Source organism: Biomphalaria glabrata, chromosome 14 (assembly GCF_947242115.1).
Source record: "Biomphalaria glabrata chromosome 14, xgBioGlab47.1, whole genome shotgun sequence".
NCBI classification, from domain to species: domain Eukaryota; kingdom Metazoa; phylum Mollusca; class Gastropoda; family Planorbidae; genus Biomphalaria; species Biomphalaria glabrata.
In genome coordinates this window covers 6,008,347-6,014,721 of record NC_074724.1, presented here as the reverse complement: position 1 = coordinate 6,014,721, position 6,375 = coordinate 6,008,347, and the positions used below count along the sequence as shown (strand labels likewise).

Genomic DNA, 6,375 nt, shown 5'->3' with positions numbered 1-6,375 from the left:
TTTTTATATTTAATGTTGGTTTATCGCTTATGGCCTGTTTATTGAGTTGTTTGAGCACATTAAACTCAACTCATGGCTTCTGGATTTCAAAGTGGTGTGTTCCAGCACACATAGAGTACAAAATTGAGTATGAAGTTTGAGGAGACAATACACAACTCTCCAAAACAAGTCGTTACAATCTGAAAAAGCACTTTAATTGTGTAGTTGGACATTCCGTCAAAGAGCATTTCCAGTAAAAATATAAATTCACTAATATTTCTTTAACTTTATGTGCTTTTAAAAGGTCCATTTTTATACACTAATTTCTTAAATCAAGATATGGCTAATAACAATGTAATACTCAATCGCTACTTGTACAGGGTCGATGTTTCGATTGTAAAAAAAGCACTTTAAGCACTGCAACTTTATATCGGATAAGTTTCAGGTGATTTCAATAAAACGTCCCTATAAATATCGATTTCAGCTAGCTGACTTGTATTCATATAATTTAACTTCACGGTTGTGACGATACGAAACTTGCATGCAAAAGTTCATTTGACTTTTCCCCAGCAATCCTTGAGAAACTTTATATTTTGACTTTATCAATTATTTTCATGTCCACCCATAACTAATTTCTTTTAGGATTTATCTCCCCTCGCACTGTTTCTCAGGGGCCGAATCTTGAGGTTAAACATTAACTAGTTTCTCTAGGGCTAAGTTTTAATTTTTGAATATTTTGATATTAACACCTTTAATTCACTTCTTGATTATATTATTTTTATCATCTATCTATGTATCTATTGTAAACTTTATATCATTAAATCATTTTATTTTATGCATTTAATTCACTGGTCTGTTCTTACTGTTAGTTGCGGTGTGCCTGTTCAAAATATTGGTGATCTGTCACCAGCACCAGCAAACAATAGTCGCGGCACCAGCGCTACACGCAGAGGCCTAATAACTTTTCACACCTATCTCCCCCCACCCCCCACCGCAGGATATGCACAGCTCTAAGAATAGCTAGAATTCATACAGTCTACTCTGTTAGGAAGTTTTGTGAGGTTTCATTAGGGACAAACGGGTGAGTGTAAACATTTTACTATACTTGTTTTATCTTATAGGAATGTGTGAGTAGGGCCTACGTATTAGTACACAACCACGTTCCCCTTCATTACGTTATGACTTTATTATGTATTTATATTGTACTATTTAATGTCGATGCTATATTATTATTAATGTCGCTATGGTTGTCTACCTTTGAAACCATAGTTATTGTATTTGGTTTGTTATGTTTCAACCATTTCTGTATTTTAGTGATTGATGTAAACAATAACCTTTCGTGAATCTAAGTACTGTCTAAGAACTTAGATCATAGTGCTCTAAACTTACTAAACTATGTAAAATTAATCATTTCACATTTCTATTATATATCCCTCATACATATTATTATGTCTTACACCCTTGTGAACTTATAGTTCTTAGGATGAATATAATTTTGATTATTTATATTAAACCCTTATTACTAGTATTTTATTTTCACCATATCCTTTAGTATATACTGTGGCTCATTGCCCATTTACTATGACTGATTACTTATCGTCGTAATCAAATTAAATGGATGAATATTAACTAGTATCATCCTACATTGTATGATAACACATTTATTGTGGTTATCTTACTTGTATATTTTTTGTTATTGAGCTATATGCGTGCTTTAAGATTTTATACATGATTGTTTTAAATGCCTTATTGTCTTGATACCAATGCCTGCATCTAAATGATTGCAAGGCATTCGGGAATCCCTACTCAATGCCTTTAGGAGGTTCCTAATTGTCTGTCTTATCCCCAGCCTGGTAGCTACACCCGATTGCTGTACCCGATTGCTGTACCTGATTGATGCTTCAGTAACTGTATGCTGTAACGGCCATATCTCCACCCAAAGCTGTAACCGGAGCAGACCACACCAGATACCCCCCATTACATATCTGTTAGCAAGAAGGCATTGCCCTCTGTCTTTGGCCTTAAAATATTGCCCAGTGTACACATTGCCTTAAACTGCCCAGTATCATCTGCCCAGTTCCCGGCCCAAACTGTTCACTGCCCAATAGCTATTGGCTTATGCCGACTGATTAGAGCAACTTTCGCTGTAGAGGATAAACTGATGTGAGTTAGCACGGCCATCTACAAACTAGAAACCACAGCTGAGAGATCGTTCTACTACGAAATTAGTCTGCAGCTTCAACCCGCTCTACTGCTAAACAGGCAGCGGCCTCACCCTAAAGCCAGCTTGCCTACAGCATAGAGAATATCCCGAGCCGACGTCCAAAGACAGAGCCGGATGACTCATCCTTCTGAGTGCCAGTCCCACGACCACCAGAAGACGACCCACCGGCTAGCAGCTAAGAATATAAGTAGTCAAGGAATAGGAACATTCTTCTCTTCCATTCATGTCTAAAGTAATAATCCATGATGATCAATTACGTTAGATATTAACACCTTTAATTCACTTCTTCATTATATTATTTTTATCATCTATCTATGTATCTATTGTAAACTTTATATCATTAAATCATTTTATTTTATGCATTTAATTCACTGGTCTGTTCTTACTGTTAGTTGCGGTGTGCCTGTTCAAAATATTGGTGATCTGTCACTTCATCCCCGGTCACTTCATCCCCGGTCACTTCATCCCCGGTCATTTCATCCCCGGTCACTTCATCCCCGGTAACTTCATCCTCGGTCATTTCATCCCCTGGTCATTTCATCCCCTGGTCACTTCATCCCCCGGTCACTTCATCCCCCGGTCATTTCATCCCCTGGTCACTTCATCCCCCGGTCACTTCATCCCCTGATATTTTCATCACCTGATAATTTTATCTAACGAATTGTAATTTTAAAAAGCATTAAATGAGCAATATTTAATGTATTCCTTTTTTATTTAAATGACAGAGAGAGAGAAAGAGATAGAGAGAGAGAGAGAGAGAGAGAGAGAATCACACCCTAAATATACATGCAAGATTATTTCCAATAAGCACTCAAACAATTAATTTTAAGGCTATAGGAACGTCATCATGACGGGTATGTTCACATAACTAGAGGTCCCCCCCCCCACCAGTTTCAATATCTAGAATGAATATCAATAAACAAAATACATACTTACATATACGTGTAGAAATGAAATATCGATAGAAATAAAGTCCTATAACACAATTTGTAACTTTAATGTTTATAAGGAAGTCCGCCTTTATTAGAAAAAAATAAAACCTTATTACAAGGCTAAAAATGACTCGCCCATTTTCAGGAAAGAGCGATTGAAAAATCAAATAAAGTGAAACATGGTCGTACTTTCACCACACCTTGGCCTTTGATGATAAGTTATCGGCGGAACGGTCATAATTATTATAATCGCACTTCTATCTCTCAAAAGATTTCCACTAATTGCACCACACATTGGCCTTTGATGATAAGTTATCAGCGGCACGGTTATAATTATTCTAATCGCACTTCTATCTCTCAAAAGATTCCCCCTTCTTGCACCACACCTTGGCCTTTGATCATTACGCTATGGATAAGTACACATCCAGATTTACAATATAATATTAGATTTCTCATTAAGAATACAAAGTGGAAGAGGAAACACTATAAACGCATTAGTAATATGTCATAAAATGTAAAAAAGGAAGCATTCTACATAATCATATTTATATATAAAATATTTAATTGGGGATGAAATGACCGGGGGATGAAGTGACCGGGGGATGAAGTGACCAGGGGATGAAAAGACCAGGGGGTGAAATGACCGGGGATGAAGTGACCGGGGATGAAGTGACCGGGGATGAAGTGACCGGGAACCAAAATATTGTATATGTGAGCGGGATAAATTAATATAATTTCCCCTAGACTTAAATTAACAAGCCAATAGTTAACTAATTAAACATATCGTCACAACGGTCTATAGTGCTGAAATTTTAAGTCATCATAGCATTTACTGTCACTTTAAAAAACGCTGGCAGGTGTCAATTTAAAAAAAAAATATTAGTTATACATTTTTAAAGAAAATATTTTTAAATTTCAATATTTAGTATTATCTTCTAAACAATCTCAGCTAAATGAAATAAGAACACGTATGTATCCTACAGATTCATTTAATTGCGTAAATGAAAAAAATAAAATAAAATTACAATTATGTTATAATATTGTTAAAAATAGACATAGCCTATATCTTTATAATAAACACAATTATTAATAAAACTATTTGTGTATTAATATAGACCTAATTGTTCTGATTACGGCAGCATGCTCTTGTAAAATATAAAGCCAATGGAAAGATCTAATGGAAAATAATAACCCTAAAAATAAAATGTAACAATTTTAAGCGATGTGACGTAGTCCATAGATCATTTACAAGAGGTCTAGATTGATAGTAAAAATGTATTTTCTCATTGAAGATTAAACTTTCTATACACATGAAAAACTGTCCTTCCCCAAATGAAACTAACTCTTATCGACCTGACTCTATACATGTGTCTCTATGCAATCAATGACAGGAATTATCTACTTTTGCAACTTGTCTATAAAATCCTCAATTAATGCAATTGAATACTAACTCAGCAAAATTAAACAACAAGCAAGCCACAATAGAAAAAAAAAAATACTTAAAAAAAAAAGCTTCTATTAATGAATGAAACATGGAGAACAACTGAAGCCACAAAAAAAAAAGTGCAGACCTTCATCAACAGATGCCTGAGAAATATTCTTAAAATACACTGGTATGACAAAGTAGAAAACACCAAACTGTGTGAGATGAGTGGACAGAAAAATATAGAAGTGCAGATCTTAGAGAGGAAGTGGAGATGGATTGTTCACACCCTTAGAAAAAATACCAGCAACAGAGCTAGGCAGACCTTAGAGTGGAACCCCCAGGGAACAAGACGCAGAGGAAGACCAAAAAGAACATGTCGACGCAGTGTACTTGAAGAAGCAGAGAAGACCGAAAGAGCTAGGAAACCATCAAAAAGCTAGCAAGAGACAGTTGAGAGTTGCGTGTTTTTGTCGAGGCCCTATGTTCCATGAGGAACTCAAAGGAGTGATGATGATGATGATATCACATTATCACATTAAAAGATATTATTACTTATCTAGTACCTAGGGCCTACATAAATTACTTAATATTGAGACTGTTGCATTAGGAATAGATAGTGTTAACTTGAGTCACATATAGCTATTTAGCACGTGATTACTCTAGAACATAGGCGTTGTCAGGGGTAAGGGGCATGGTGCCCATGCACCACTCTAAGAGGGGTGCCACACGCAGAAAGAGCGTTAAAAGCTCTTAAAAACGAATGCAACATTCTGAAAGCCTTTGTGAAATAATTTTAACTTAGAAACATTATCGCATAAAACTAATTATTTATTACATTACGTAATTTGTCTTATAAATTATTGTTATGCTTATTTTAATTCTACTATTCACTTCCACTTGGGTTAAATCTGATGTATTCACATTGTTGGATACGATGCGCTATGTTTATGACAATTTGTCAATAGGCAACTTAAAAAAAAACTATCGCATTTTCAATTACTAATCTTTTACTAATAACCCAACTGATTATAGATTATAATTATAACAAAAGATGAGTAAAACCCTTATAAGAAAAGTTCACTGAAATAATTAATTAGACAATAATAAGACACTTATTTTTTATATCTAGATCTACAGCCTTTTTTTATTAAGTTTAGAGTAATGCAAAATTATTTAGCTACAGTAATCCCGGTACCCGGTCAAAATAGCGCGAACAAAATAACGCCGACAAAATAGCGCGAACAAAATAGCGCGAACAAAATATAGCCGACAAAATAGCGCGAACAAAATAGCGCGGACAATATGGCGCGAACAAATTCGTGCTGACAAAATAGCGCGAACAAAATAGCACCGACAAAACAGCGCATAAAAAAATATTTAAGTCATTTTGAAAGAAATACTGTAGATAACGTAAAATATGAATAGAACTAATATATTTTTTGTTTTAATGTTATCATTATTTTTCAGTCATTTGCAGGAAACCCTTTAGATACCTTAAAACATAAATATGCAAAAATCGTAATAAGGTAAAATGAATAATTTGTTTTTTAAATATAGCATTTATTTACATTATAAAAGTGTACTTCGAAAACACGCAGAGATTGTCACTTTCTCTGAATTTTGTCATGGAATAGAATGTACCATAACGGAGAGGAAGGCAGGGTTTCTTGTCTCATGAAGGGAGTGCTTGGGGGAGACAGGAAGTTGATTCAGGACTACAATCCAAATAGACACTCCTTAATTTAATATCTATTTCATGGTGTTAGACAAAGGACGGACAGGAAATAGCAAAATGAGTGATTGAAATGGTCAGT

General features: G+C 34.9%; 1 protein-coding gene across 2 annotated transcripts in view; it reads right to left on the bottom strand.

The window, feature by feature from the left end:
- Nucleotides 1-3,320, bottom strand: part of LOC129922865 (uncharacterized) — a 56,701-nt gene extending 53,381 nt beyond the window's left edge. For both annotated transcript variants that reach the window (XM_056010771.1, XM_056010775.1), the window contains exon 1: nucleotides 3,140-3,320. The gene's annotated coding sequence lies outside the window, so the exon portion shown is untranslated. The remainder of the gene's footprint in view (nucleotides 1-3,139) is intronic.
- Between the last annotated feature and the right edge of the window lie 3,055 nt (nucleotides 3,321-6,375).